The sequence below is a fragment of the Eptesicus fuscus genome, chromosome 20 (genome assembly GCF_027574615.1).
Source record: "Eptesicus fuscus isolate TK198812 chromosome 20, DD_ASM_mEF_20220401, whole genome shotgun sequence".
NCBI classification, from domain to species: domain Eukaryota; kingdom Metazoa; phylum Chordata; class Mammalia; order Chiroptera; family Vespertilionidae; genus Eptesicus; species Eptesicus fuscus.
The window spans coordinates 37,845,567-37,859,733 of NC_072492.1; positions in this window are offsets into that span (position 1 = coordinate 37,845,567).

Here is a 14,167-nt window from a genome sequence, read left to right on the forward strand (position 1 = left end):
AGAATCCCCAAATGCCTGAAAACTAAACGTACAGGATGGCAAAACCGGACCTGAACGGACAGAGGCCAAGTTAGAGTCTTTATTTATCCCGTTGAGTTTTGCTGCAGAAATGTACACGCCTTATTCCAGGAGGCTGTATCAGGCCCCCCGGGGGTGCACTATCACATACAATTTATGCTTTGAATTTTCTTTCTAAAATCGGAAAAATTGCCCTAGCCGGTTTGGCTCAGTGGACAGAGCGCCAGCCTGTGGACTAAAGGGTCCCTGGTTCGATTCCCATCAAGGGCACATGCCCAGGTTGTGGGCTCCATCCTCAGTAAGGGGGCATGCAGGAGGCAGCCGATCAATGATTCTCTCTCATCATTGATGTTTCTCTCTCCCTTCCTCTCTGAAATCAATTTTAATATATAAAATTAATAAACAAAATAAAATCGAACAATGGGAATTCCAAAACCCAGCTGGCCACCGGGATCTCAGGTAAATAAATGTGGGTCTGTGTTGCGTTCCTTTTACTGAGCAGAGTCGGGCTCAGAGAGGTCTACCTGGGCGGCTGGGTCTACTAAGTGAGTTGGTGTCTTCCTAAAGCACTTCCCCCACCGTGTCTGTCCCACCCCCTCTCCTGACCCTCCTCTGGGAGTGTTTCTTCTCCACCCAGCCAAAGCTATTACCCTTCTCGGCAAATGACTTTCCCTGCTGAGTCCCAGGCCCAGCCCCTGCCCACCACTTATGGGTTTTGGAATTCACAATTGTTCCGATTTTATTTTATTTATTAATTTCATGGGGAGGCAAGAGAGTTCAGGGACTACAGGCTGACACGAGGCTCCAACGACTCAGGACCAGCCTTGGTCCGGCCATTTTTCAGAGGTGTGACACTGGGCAGCTTACTTATCCCTCTTGGCCTCAGGTTTCTCATCCGAAGGGGCATCATCATAACACCCCTCCCAGCCCAGCCGGTGTGACTCAGTGGTTGAATGTCGACCCATGAACCAGGAGGTTTGATTCTCAGTCAGGGCACATGCCTGGGTTGTGGGCTCCATCCCCAATGGGGGGCGTGCAGGAGGCAGCCGATTGATCGATGTCGATGTTTCTATCTCTCTCTTCCATTCTTCATTCCTCTCTCTGAAATCAGTAAAAACATATTAAAAATAAATAAATGTTGAATTAGGTGAGAGGCTTTTTACCATAGTATTTGCCTGTGCCTAATCTTCCCTACTAGATTAAAAGCGCTTCAAAAGCATTCATTCACTTAACAATTACTTTTTAAAATATTTTTTAAATTTTTTCCCGTTTTTTAATTTTTATTTTTAAAATATTTTTTATTGTTTAAAGTATTACATATATTAGTACATATATCTCCTTTTTTTCCCCATTGACCTTCCCTCAGCCTCCCCTACTCCCTGTCACGTGCCCTCATCCCACCCCCACCCCCCAGTGTCCATTGGTGTGCTTATATGCATGCATACAAGTCCTTTGGTTGATCTATTTCCCTCCCTCTCCAACACTCCCCAGCCTTCCCGCTGTAATTTGACAGTCTGTTCAGTGCTAACAATTATTTATTGGGCACCTACTATACGCAAGTCAGAGTTCCAAGCTTTGGGGATAAAGCAGTGAACCCGATCTGGTCCCTATCCTCAGGAAGCTTCCAGTCTGTCAAGGAAGATTAGTATTAAACACCAATTACCTAGAATGTTTCACATCCGTTGTGACAAGCCCCAAGGAGAAGTCCTAGCTGAGAGGACAATCTATGATGGGGAGCTAAGCCTTGAATTTTCCAGCTCCTCCCTCACACCCCTGCTCTCAGTGTCCCACCTGGCGGGCGGTCGGATGGTGGTGCTGATAGAGAAGGGCTTGGGGAAGATGCTCCTGGTCCCTGGGGAAGGAGGGTTGCCATGTACAACGGTGTTCTTAGTATGCTGGCCCATACTAAGCTATCCTCACTCTCCCCCCATCCTCACTGTGAACGGAACTAGGTGGGAGGTGGCAAGTCTAGTTGAGATCAAGGTGGATCTGGGCTGAATCCATGCCCTCATCTTTTTAAAAAAATATATTTTTATTGATTTCAGAGAGGAAGGGAGAGGGAGAGAGAGAAACATCAATGATGAGAGAGAATCACTGATTGGCCACCTCCTGCATTGCCCCCCTACTGGGGATCAAGCCCACAACCCAGGCATGTGCCATTGACCAGAATCGAACCCAGGACCCTTCCGTTTGCAGGCCGACGCTCTATCCACTGAGCCAAACCGGCTAGGGCCACGCCCTCACCTTTAGGACATCTTCCTGTATGTTTGTCCAGTGAGCAGGCTCTGGGTGAGCGCTAAGAGAACCGATTTGAGGTGAATGATGTCTCTTGAGTCTAGTGCGATCAGCTCGTGATGTCAGGGGGGAGGAACGCTTTAAAGATCAACTGACCTGACATTTAACGAATGAGGAAACTGAGCCCTCCGAGAGAGGGAAGTGACTTCTGAAGGCCACACAGATCTTTCCTGGTGGAGCTGCCACCAAAACCCAGGCTGACTCCCAGGCCAGCGTCCCCTCCCGTCCCCCCACCCCCACCCCAGTGGTGCTAAAGCAGAAGGGTCCTGTGAGTTCACTGCCCTTCCCCCAACTGGGAATCCCCAAAAGGGGTCACCTGGGAGCACAACGGGCACCCCTTCTCCCACATCCTCCAGGCAAGTTTCGGTGCGTTTTCACTCCCCCGACCAGGGCCTCCGGGTCTCTGCCTGCAGCTCGGAGTAGGGGAGCCACTGAAAGCCAACCTCAAGCAACAAGCGAGAAAGTTGGCCTTGGAAACGTTTCACTTCCCAAGTTTCACTGTGGTGGCCGCGACCTGGGCAGTGATAGCTGGCGTCCCTAATGCTCCCTCACCGGCTCCTCGCAACAACCCGGAGGAGTTTGCTCTGTGATCCGTCCAGGACCCTCCTCCTCCCTTCTCCCCAGTGTTAGATACCGACTCAGGTCCCCAGCCCTGGAGACGGGCTCCCTGAGCGTGCACACCCACACCGCCAGAACCAGCCAGCCAGCCTAGCGGTGCCCAGTCCTCTGCACGCTCAGGCTGGGATGTCCATAGGGACAGGACAGAGCTTTCTCCTTCCTAGTGTCATTCCTCCCTGTGCCCTCTCCATGCCCACACCTACTGCCCTGCCTTTCCTGGCAGCTTGGCATCGTGTGCAGTTCTATGCCTGATACGTGGACTCTGCCATCAGACATCCCCAGTTCACCTCCTGATGCTGCCTACCGCTCTTAGCTGCGTGTGGCAGTTCCAAAACATGCCCCCCCAATTCTTTGGCACTCTGCCCATGGAGAAGCGGGGTCTGTGTCTTCTCTCCTGGGAGCTAAGCCAATCTTACAGACTATGGGGACGACAGGGTATGGCAGAAGTGTTGTGATGTGACTTCCAAAGCTGGGTTTTCAGGACAAGCAACTTCCTTCAAGTTCTCAGGGACACTCACCGTTGGAGTCCTGAGCTGCCATGGAAACCGTGCAAGGCGGCCATGCTGTGAGGAAGCCCGGACCATGTGCAGGTGCCTGGCCAACAGTTCCAGCCAAGGCTTATGCCCGCAGCCAGCATCAACGGCAGACGGTGAGGGACGCTTCGTGTAGAGAGAAATGGATGAGTCAGGGGTTCCCGCTGGGGATGCTGGGAGCTTCTCAATTAGGACCAAGCTAACAGGTGAAACCTGGACTGGCCTAAATCAGACTTAAAGGCCCAGAACTCGATGTTCTGAGATGGATGGAATCATGCGGCTACACTCCTCTACTCCCTGGGCTCACAATAATGAGAGACACTGACTCTGGGGGTTTGCGCACCCCCTCCCCCCCACTCTACACTCATAAGCTAGCACCTGGGATCCAGCCCAGACACAGTATTTTCATGATCATTGGACTGGAAGGGGTCAGTGGTCTGCACTGTTAAACCACACCAGCTCTCCAATCTGTGTTTCCTTCACTTCTTTATTAGTTAGCTCTCTCCCCCAACAGAGTGTGAGCTTTCTGAAGGCAGGAGCTCACAGGAGTTTATCTGTGTGGTAATCTGCATCTCCAGCACTTACAACAGTGCCTGGCACATAGTGGGTGCTCAATGAACATCCCCTGAATAAGTAAATGAACAGATGGGTGGGTGGTGTGAGGCCAGACCAGGTGCAGACCAGGCCCTGCTCGCTCCTGTGAAATGCAAGCAAGATGAGGCCCACCTGTCAGGGGTCGGTGGATGACGTGAGAGGACAGACTCGTCTCCTGCCTGGTGTGCCACTAACACTCCAGTGAGGGTCCCTGGGCTTCTCGGCATTGTAGGTTATCTCCAGGCCTCGGCTGAGTCCCCTCTGACTCGAGAATATTCAGGCTTTCTGACCCCGTGGCCCAGGCTCCATGAGGCCTGCCAACCTATGGGCATATTTGGGCTCCTGAGCAGATGAGACACCTCCTTGGGGCTCCGCCGCCATGTGCACCCCAATCCCAGCTCTGGCGCACTGATCACTGGTTGGTCTGTGAAACTCCAGGGTTTGGGGACCGAGCCTCATCCTCCCTATCCCTGGTCTAGCCCCACTCCTGCCCGGTGCTGGGAATGGAAAATGAGGGGACTGAGTTGGTCAGAGCTTCCTCTGAGATCCCCTGATACTCCCCTCCCCCCAGTTTGTCAGACTTTGACCCGAAACACCAGAGCCCGCCTCCATCGCACCATAAGGATCACTGTCTGGGACAGCCAAGATGGTGGGTCCCAGGGCCAGTCTCTTCTCACTCCCCTCCCTGCCGGTCCCTGGCTGCCCCATCCCAGCTGCATCTCACTCCCCCATGTCCAGCTGTTTCCAGTTGCCAGCCCTTTGTTCATGAGGCCCCTCCCTCTTAGAACACCTTCAGAAAGGCTAACTATCCACCCATCCTTCACGACTCAGCTCAGCTATTACCTGATTCTGGCACGAATGTTAATGGAACACCTGCTCTGTCCCTGTCCCTGTCCCTGTCCCTGTCCCAGACATTCAGGCATCGGGAAAACAGCTGAGGACAAGGAGTGAGGTTCCTGCCCTTAAGGACCTTACATTCTGTGGGTGGGACAGAGTGGGAAGATCAGCAATCAAAACATTAACCTCCTTCCAGAAGCCTGCCCTAAACTGCCCCCCCCCTTCCCAAATCTGTCGCCTCTCCTCTCACTGCCGTCAGGGTCCCGTGCCCCTCCTCAACCACACTCACCACCCTGTGCTATGAATCGGTGTCTGTGTCTGTCTCCACTTAGGAGACAGAAAGGCCCAGATTCCTCTGTTTTCCGTCTCTTATCCCGACCAGCACGAGGCCAGCACTTAGTAACTGTACGTTTGGGTTGAATTCCAAAGGCTGAAAAGTTGTGGTGCCATATTTTGGGCTGAGGGGCTGGCAGGGGCAGAGCACGGGTGCTGTGTAGGTGCCTGCATTTTTGGGGAAAGCATGGGAGAGGGCAGGAGGGGGAGTGAAGTGGTGCGCTGGTTGGCACCAGATTTTGGTGTGCAGGATTCAAATGGGGCTCTATAGCATGCTAAGGGATTATGTCCCGATTTACCAAACCACCAAGGGCATCAGGACTTGGTCACGTGTGAAGTCACATCTGAACAAGTTGCCCCGCTCGCCTCCCTGCCCCACCAATGGCTTATAAAGGTTTAAAACAGTGTTCCTGTCTCACACAGCAAGTGCCTGGCCTAGGGAACCTGTGAAGCTACCAAGAGGTTAAATGGACGTTGGAGGCGCTCTCATGGGTGACCTATCCATATAGGGTGATAAAGGGAACTGGGATGACTTGGGGACATCCCTAACCTTTGAGGCTGACGTCATGGTGATAACCACTCACCCACAGCACGTCTCGTGTTGCCAGTTCTCCATAGAGGTGGATGAGGTCCCCAACGCGGGGCTGAATGTCTGACATCCTTATGAGCACGGAAAAGGAACCAGCCCTCCCTCCCCCAAGAAACTGCAGAGAAATTAAAATCATTCCAAGAACTGTTCATTCTTGCATTTTGTATATATTTAGAGCCTTCTCTATAAGAGCCAATCCCTAAAGGAACAGCAAGCCATACAAACCATATATGTTCATGGGTGGATGGTGCAGAGAGGGTGGGGTTAACCTCATGAGGGGTGTGGCATCTTATAGGAGCAGGTGCTTAAGCTGGGCATTGAAGGAATGGGGGTGTGATCGCCAGGTGGAAGGGCATTCTAGGGGAATAGCATGTATAGACACTTGGGGTGTGAAACCGTGTGAACAAGCAGGGCTTGTTTAGGGAGCAGCAGGCAGCTGGGTGTGGCTTTATCTGTCACGTCCACCTTCTGTGCCCAGTGCTGGGCCATTTCATTCCACTGATCAAGCCCATCACCCTTTGAGATGATTTATAGAGGAAGAAGCTGATGCTCGGAAAGGCTTAGGTGACTTGGCTCCAGTCCCACAGCCAGTGGCAGAGCTCAGGTTCAAAGTCAGGTTCATCAGATTCCCAAGTCTGTGCTCCTAAGCATCACACCGAACTGCCCTGTGACATGATGCAGGAACTGAGGAGCCAGGAACGGCCACTTGGACTTGATGGTAGAGGGCACAGTGCCCTGAACACCTACCATTTGCACCCTACCTTCAAGAGAACTGTCATGTCCTCAGATTTTCATTTTTTTAAAATGGATTCCAGAGAGAGAAAGAGAGAGAGAGAGAGAGAGAGAGAGAGAGAGAGAGACTTGATATTGCACTTATTTATGCATTCATTGGTTGATTCTTTGTGTGTCCTGACTGAGAATCAAACCCACAACCTTGGCATATTAGGATGATGCTCTAACCAACTGAGCTACCCAGTCAGGGCCAGACTTCCATTTTCTTAATGCTTGTCTTTAAATAATTCACTTTTTTAAAAGTTAAATTTAAGTAAAGTTTTCTTGACGTATAACATATGTAGGAAGAAGCACACAAATAAATTGATTTTCACTCACATAACAAAAGTAACTTTTCACCCAGATCAAAACATAATATTGTGAGCCCCTCAGCAGCTGACCTTGCGCCTCCTCCCAGGTACAGCCGCACAGGTGACCAGTCTGAGCTGTCCTGTAGGCTAGGAATGTGGTTTAGACCCCCTGACCTTCCATATTGCTGGTCATGCAGTTCTGACCCTTCCCTGACCTTTCCTCCCTGGCATTCACTGGTCACAGGGTAGACTACCTTAGAGGAGAAACAAGGGGCAGAAGAGTGGCCTCATACCACTCCCATGCGGGCCCTTGCATGACCATTCCCTTAAGCATTTAACCCCTTGGGATAACATCTAGGTCTCAGTTATGTTTCAGCTCCAGGCTCAGAAAAGCAGCAAAACCAGACAAGTGATGCCACAGCTGACATCAGGGCCGACTGCATTGACTAATGACCCCCTGCGCTGGTGCCGGCCAATCAGTGGAGACCATGACCTTAAAAGGACACACCTGGAAAGCTGATGAATATTCTATTGAGGTCCTCCCCGGGACCTCCCCGACAACCCCCACCCTTCAAAGGACTGAGGACGCAGGCTCTCCCTCCCGCCCTCCCTGAGCCCGCGCTCCTTTCCAGTCCCTCTCTCCTACCCCCAGGTGCATTACCTTTACCTTTCTCTCTCCTACGTTCCAAGGGCCCTTCTTTGGCCTCTGTAACTTGTTTCCTGAGCCCATTTCTTTTATAGCTTCACTTCTCCTACCTCTGTGACTTTTTAAATAAACTTTCCCTTATGTTTGAGTCTTGGCTCTGAATTCTTTCTTAGCCAGAACGCAAGTACCGAGGCCGCAGGAGGTCAGGCCTGACTCCACAGGTCTAACACCTGGTGGTGCCCTTTTCACCGCCGCCAACAGTAACAGCCTAGATTAGTTTTGTTTGCTTTTGAACTTCACATAAATGGAACCAAAAAGACTGTTCCTTTTTTTGTGTCTGGCTCAACAACTTGTAGAGTTTAATTTATTCATTCTCACTTTGATACAGCATTCCATTCTGTGAATAGACCAGAATGTATTTATCCATTCTACTGCTGTGATAGAGATTGTTTTAGATTTTTGGCTATCATGAAGAAAGCTGCTATGACCATTCTTATGCATGACTCTGGGTGAATCCATGTATGCATTTCTGTTAGAAGTACACCCAGGAGTTGAATTCCTGGGTCAGAGGGTAGGATGGGTATGCTCGGCTCATTAGATATGGCCAGTTTCCCCAAGTAGCTGTTATAAATTACATCCTCACTGCCAGTGAGTCAGAGCTTCAATTACTCCACATCCTTGTGAACATTTGATACTGGAAGTCTTTTTCATTTTAGTCCTGGTGGGTGGGTGTACAAGGATATCAAGTTGTGGTTTTAATTCACATTTCTCTGATGACTAATGTAGCTGAGCACTTTTCATCTGTTTACTGCCACCTATATATCCTCTTTTTATGAAGTGTTTAAGTCTTCTGCTCATTTTTCTTTTTTATTTTAAAATTTCTATTGGTTACTCTTACTGATAAGTAAGAGTTCTTTATATATTCTGGATGTTAGTTCTTTGATGGATATGTGATTTGCAATATCTTTTCCTAAATAAATTTTATGGACTATTGTTATTATAAATAAGAAAACAATATCACATACCATAGAGAGTAGGTAACTGTGAAATAAATACAAGACAGTGTTATTACGTTCTAGCTAAATACCTTGTGGCTGGCAACTGTGGCTAGAATCCTGATTCCTGTTAAGAGATTAGCAAGTGAAAAATAGGTGTGAAGGACAGTCTAGCACCACATGGAGACTTTCTCCTTGATGCCTTCTAAAGGCTGGAAAGAATCAGAAATAACTTTCTTATTATTCAGCTTCCTGTTCATTGTCTCAGACACCCTCTAAACCTTTATCCTTGAACCTTCTATAATTATGTCCTCTGCCACCCACTGTGTGAGGTCTACACTTGGGAAAACACAGCTGTAAGGGACGTGGATGCAATGAGGGTTTGAACTAGGGGCTGACATGATGAGATTGATGTTTTAGAAAAACCACTCAAGTAGGCAATGTGGGTAAAAGCAAAAACAGAGGCGAGGGACCCAAGTTAGAAGCCGCTGGACAGGTCCAGGTGCTGTCACGGGTCTAAATTAGGGGTGTGCCAGGGACTGGGGTGAGTGTGGGAGATGGAAAGATAGGAGGTAGAATCTGGGCAACGACGTGGCTGAGGGATAGTGGTGAGAGAGAGAAAGATGATGTCTGGGGTGACTGTGGGATTTCTAAATTGGAGGACTGAGAGGAGAGAGGCAGCAGACTGGAGAAGCAAATTGCAAGGAGGGAGGAGATAATGAAATTAACCTGGGATGTGTTGAACTTGAACAGTTCACAGGACCTCAGAGGGAGAGTCTCCTATTCATTCATTTCATAAACATTTACCGAGCCTGTACGGGTGCCAGGGGTGCAGCAGTGGATCACACAGATAACATTTCTGCTCTAATGGAGCTTATCGTTCCTGGAAAAGATAAATAGTTGGAAAGACACATAAGGACAAGGACGGTGTGCACGGGACTCAGGACCCAGGGCTCTGGGCTGTGAGGTGGAGTGGGGGCCCTTTAGAGCAAGGGCATCAGATAAAGCTGTCAGTGTAGGTGAGCCTGGCAGAGGGGAGGGTGGAATACCAGTGTTTAGAGGTGGGGGAGGGGCAAAGAAACCCACCCAGGCGTCATCAGAGGGGTTGGAGAACAGAAACAGTCACAGGAAGAGGATTTCAAAGATCTGTCACCTGCTGCATTCATTCATTCATTTATCCAAATTGGGGAACCAGAGAGGAATGAGAAGCCTCTGGCAAGGCAGACTGTAAACTACAAATTGTCAGGCAAGGCCACACGAAACACATTCCCTTAAGGAAGTGCAGACATCAGGTGGGAGCACGGAGGATGGGAACGCACGCCTTTTAGCCCGCTCTGTGCTGGGCACTGGGGAAGGAACGGACATGGAGCTAGAGAAGAGGCGCAAGGGCCCTTGACAGAGAGGGAAGGGCTTGAGCCAGGGCGTGGAGGTGGGCAGCTGCAGGGCACGTTCTGGTAGCGGGGCATCCGCAAGCACCTGGGGACCAGGAGCCTGGGCGGGCAGAGTGAAGACCATGCCTAGAGAGGGGGCTGAATTCGGAAGGCGATGGGGCAGCGTGGGTTTGGAGGAGAGTGCCTGCGCTGAGTGGGCCCTCGGAACACCGCAGCAGAGCTTCTCTTCTGGCCCGAAGGTGGGCAGGTGCCCGGGACCAGTAGGGGCCCACTCTGCTCGCTTCCCAAATGCCAGCTCCACACAGCCCAGTGTCAGCGGTGGGCGCATGCAGGAGGGTGCGGTGGTACAGGGAGGCAAGTGAGAGAGGGCTATACAGCATCGACAGGCGGGTTGGCAAGCTCCAGGGTCTTGGGAGCTTTCTCTTAGGAGAAGTGGGCAAGGACCTGAGGGCAATGATCAGGGATGAGGGAGGATGGACGGGGCCGAGGTGCCAAGGCCCAGGCTGGCGGCCTGAGCTCAGAGCCACCCTCTGGGCGTGAGCCCTGGGCTGGCGGGGTGGGGTGCGGGGGTGGGGGGGTTGGGGGTGGAGGAGCTGGAGCACTCTCCCTCCGCACCTCGCCAGCCCACCTCCTCCCGGTCCGGGCCTCACCTTGCCTCCTCCTCCACTACACGTCGTCAGCCTCCTCCCTCAGCCTTAGAGCTCAGGGCTGCACTGAAACTTGGGGGCTGGGCTCCGGAGGGGTACAAGACTCCGGGGTTCTCTTGATTCATGCGCACAGCAGGCCTAAAGCTGCTCCCCGGAACCCTCTCTGTGGTTCACTGTTGAGAGTCAGCTCTTGGACAAAAGACCTCTGGCGCCCTCTACTGGCGGCTCTGCGTCAACAATCCAATCGCCTGACCCTGAGGGCCTGAACACGTCTGGGGCCACTTGCAGCGGGAGGGAGGTAGTGCAGAGGCCAGCCAGGATGGAGGTCTGGCTTGTGATATTTACCTGGATTCCTAGCTGGTCTCCCTCCTTCCTCCCTCCATACACAGCTGGGAGAGTCTCTTTAAAAGCATATCTGTGGACGCAGGGCCTGCGTGGCTCATTGGCTGAGCTTCGACCTATGAACCAGGAGGTCACCTAGGTCACCGTTTGATTCTGGTCAGGGCACATGCCCAGGTTGCCAACTTGATCCCCGGAAGGAGGCATGCAGGAGGCGGCCAATCAATGATTCTGATCATTGTTGCTTCTGTCTGTCTCTCCTTCTCCTTTCCTCTCTGAAGTCAATAAAATAAATTTAAAATAGCATATCTATGGAATATTGCTTAGCAATAGCAAGTAATGAACTATTGATGGCCACAATGACTTGAGTGGATCTTAAGGGCATTATGCTGAGTGCAGAAAGCCAATCTCAAAAGGTACATATTTTATGATGCCATCTATGTAACGTTCTTGAAATGACACAATTCCAGAGATGGAGAGCACGCAAGGTTGCCAGGCACTAGGGGAGGGGAAAGAGGGTGTGGCTATAAAGGGGCAGCATAAGAAATTTCTTTTAAGGCGATGGAACAATTCTCTATCTTGATTGTGCTGGTGGGTATATAAATCTATGCATGTGATAAAATATCGTGGAATTAAACACAAAGACACACAAAAGAGTGAGTGCATCCAAAAAATGGTGACATCAAGCAGGGTCTGGAGCCTAGTTATTGTATAGTGCCATCACTTTCCTGGTTTTCATAATGCACTGCAGTTTTGTAAGCTGTCACCACTGGGGGAGGCTAGGTGATGGGTACACGGACATCTCTGTACTACTTATGTGACGACTTCTTTTTAAAATTTTTTATTGAATTTATTGGGGGTAACATTGGTTAATAAAATTATACAGGTTTCAGGTGTACAATCATCATTGTATTGTGTGTTCACCACCCAAAGTCAAGTCTCCTTCCATCACCATGTATCCTCCCTTCACCCTCTTCTACCTCCTCCCAACCCCCTTTTCCTCGGGTAATCACCATATTGTTGTCTGTGTCTATGAGGTGGTTGTTGTTTTTGCTTAATTCCTTCACCTTTTTCACCCAGCCCCCCGACCCCCTCTCCTCTAACAGCTGTCAGTCTGTTCTCTGTATCTATGAGTCTGTTTTTATTTTGTTTGTTAGTTTATTTTGTTCTTTAGATTCCACATAGAAGTGAAATCATATGGTATTTGTCTTTCTCTGGCTTCTTTCACTTAGCACCGTGGTCGGCAAACTGCGGCTCACGAGCCACATGCGGCTGTTTGGCCCCTTGAGTGTGGCTCTTCCACAAAATACCACGGCCTGGACAAGTCTATTTTGAAGAAGTGGTATTAGAAGAAGTTTAAGTTTAAAAAATTTGGCTCTCAAAAGAAATTTCAATCCTTGTACTGTTGATATTTGGCTCTGTTGACTGATGAGTTTGCCGACCACTGATTAGCCTAATACTTTCCAGGTCCTCCATGCTGTTGTAAAAGTAAGATTTTTCTTTTTTACAGCTGAGTAGTATTCCATTGTATAAATGAACCACAGCTTTTTTTTTTTTTTTTACCAAATTATCTACTGATGGGCACTTGGGCTGCTTCCAAATCTTGGTGATTGTCAATAATGCTGCAGTGAACATAGGGGCACATATAGTCTTTCGAATCAGTGTTTCGGGTTTCTTTGTATATATTTCCAGAAGTGGAATCTCTGGGTCACAAGGCAGTTCCATTTTTAATTTTTTGAGGAAACTCCATACTGTTTTCCACAGTGGCTGCACCAACCTGCATTCCCACAAACAGTGTACGAGGGTTCCATTTTCCCCACATCCTCACCAACACTTGTTTGTTGGTTTAATGATGATAGCCATTCTGACAGGTGTGATATTTCACTGTGGTTTTAATTTTCATTTCTCTGATAATTAGTGAACATCTTTTCTTTTTTTTTTCTTTTTATATATTTTTATTGATTTTTAGCAGAGAGGAAGGGAGAGGGATAGAGAGCCAGAAACATCGATGAGAGAGAAACATCGACCAGCTGCCTCCTGCACACCCCCCACCGGGGATATGCCCGCAACCAATGCACATGCCCTTGACCGGAATCGAACCCGGGACCTTTCAGTCTGCAGACCGACGCTCTATCCACTGAGCCAAACCGGTTTCGGCTAGTGAACATCTTTTCATATGTCTATTGGCCATCTGTATGTCCTCTTTGAAGAAGAGTCTGTTCAAGTCCTTGGCCCACTTTTTAATTGGATTGTGTGTTTTTTGGTGTTGAGTTGTATAAGTAATTTATAAATTTTGAATATTAACCTTTTATCAGCTGTATCATTGGTAAATATGCTCTCCCACTCAGTGGGTGTTCTTCTTATTTTGTTGATTATGGAGAGCTGGCACGGCCATGGCATACTCAGCCCCAGGGCACCTTATGTGCCGCGCCAGCTCAGCCAGGTTCAGTGAACCCGGGTGGGGGCGGTGAAGGATCGAGAAGACAGACAAGAGAAGGAAAGCTGGGACTCGGTGGGACGCTACTTCCCTGATGGGCACCCAGCAGCATCACGGACTACAAGCCGTGTCTTTATTTATAGCCAATGCCAGGAGGCAAAGGAAGGGCGTGGTCAATGTGTTTACAACATTCTCGTGGGTTTCGATCTACTCAATGACATGCACCTGATCCAGCTTTGTTTACTTGCAGCCTATATCACTCAGGCACGTGGGGCCACGTGTTCGGACCATAGGTTCAAGCTCACAACTACCGCTGTTGGCTATCATTGTGCGGGGAGGGCTCTGCCCTCCAAGCTGGGACTTGCACATGGCCACGAGAGGACTGTGCCCTCTCATCGGTCCAAGGCTTGAATCTGTCCAAACACTGTAGCCGCGCCCCAGATTGATGGCTTCCTTTGCTGTGTAAAAACTTTTTAGTTGGATGTAGTACCATTTGTTTATTTTTTTCTTTTATTTCCCTTGCCCGAGATATAGCCGAAAAAAATATTGCTTCGAGAAATGTCCAAGATTTTACTGCCTATGTTTTCGTCTAAGATTATTATGGTTTCAAGTCTAACATTTATGTTTTTGATCCATTTTGAGTTTATTCTTGTGTATGGTGAAAGAAGGTGGTCTTGTGATTGAAAAAAAACGTAATATACAAACCAGGTAGTAATTATAAAATAAACTGTACTAACAAACTCATAGGAATTCACGTAGTAAAAGAGGCTTTATGAAGGTTCCTGCACCAGGTTGTGGGCCATGTGTATTGCA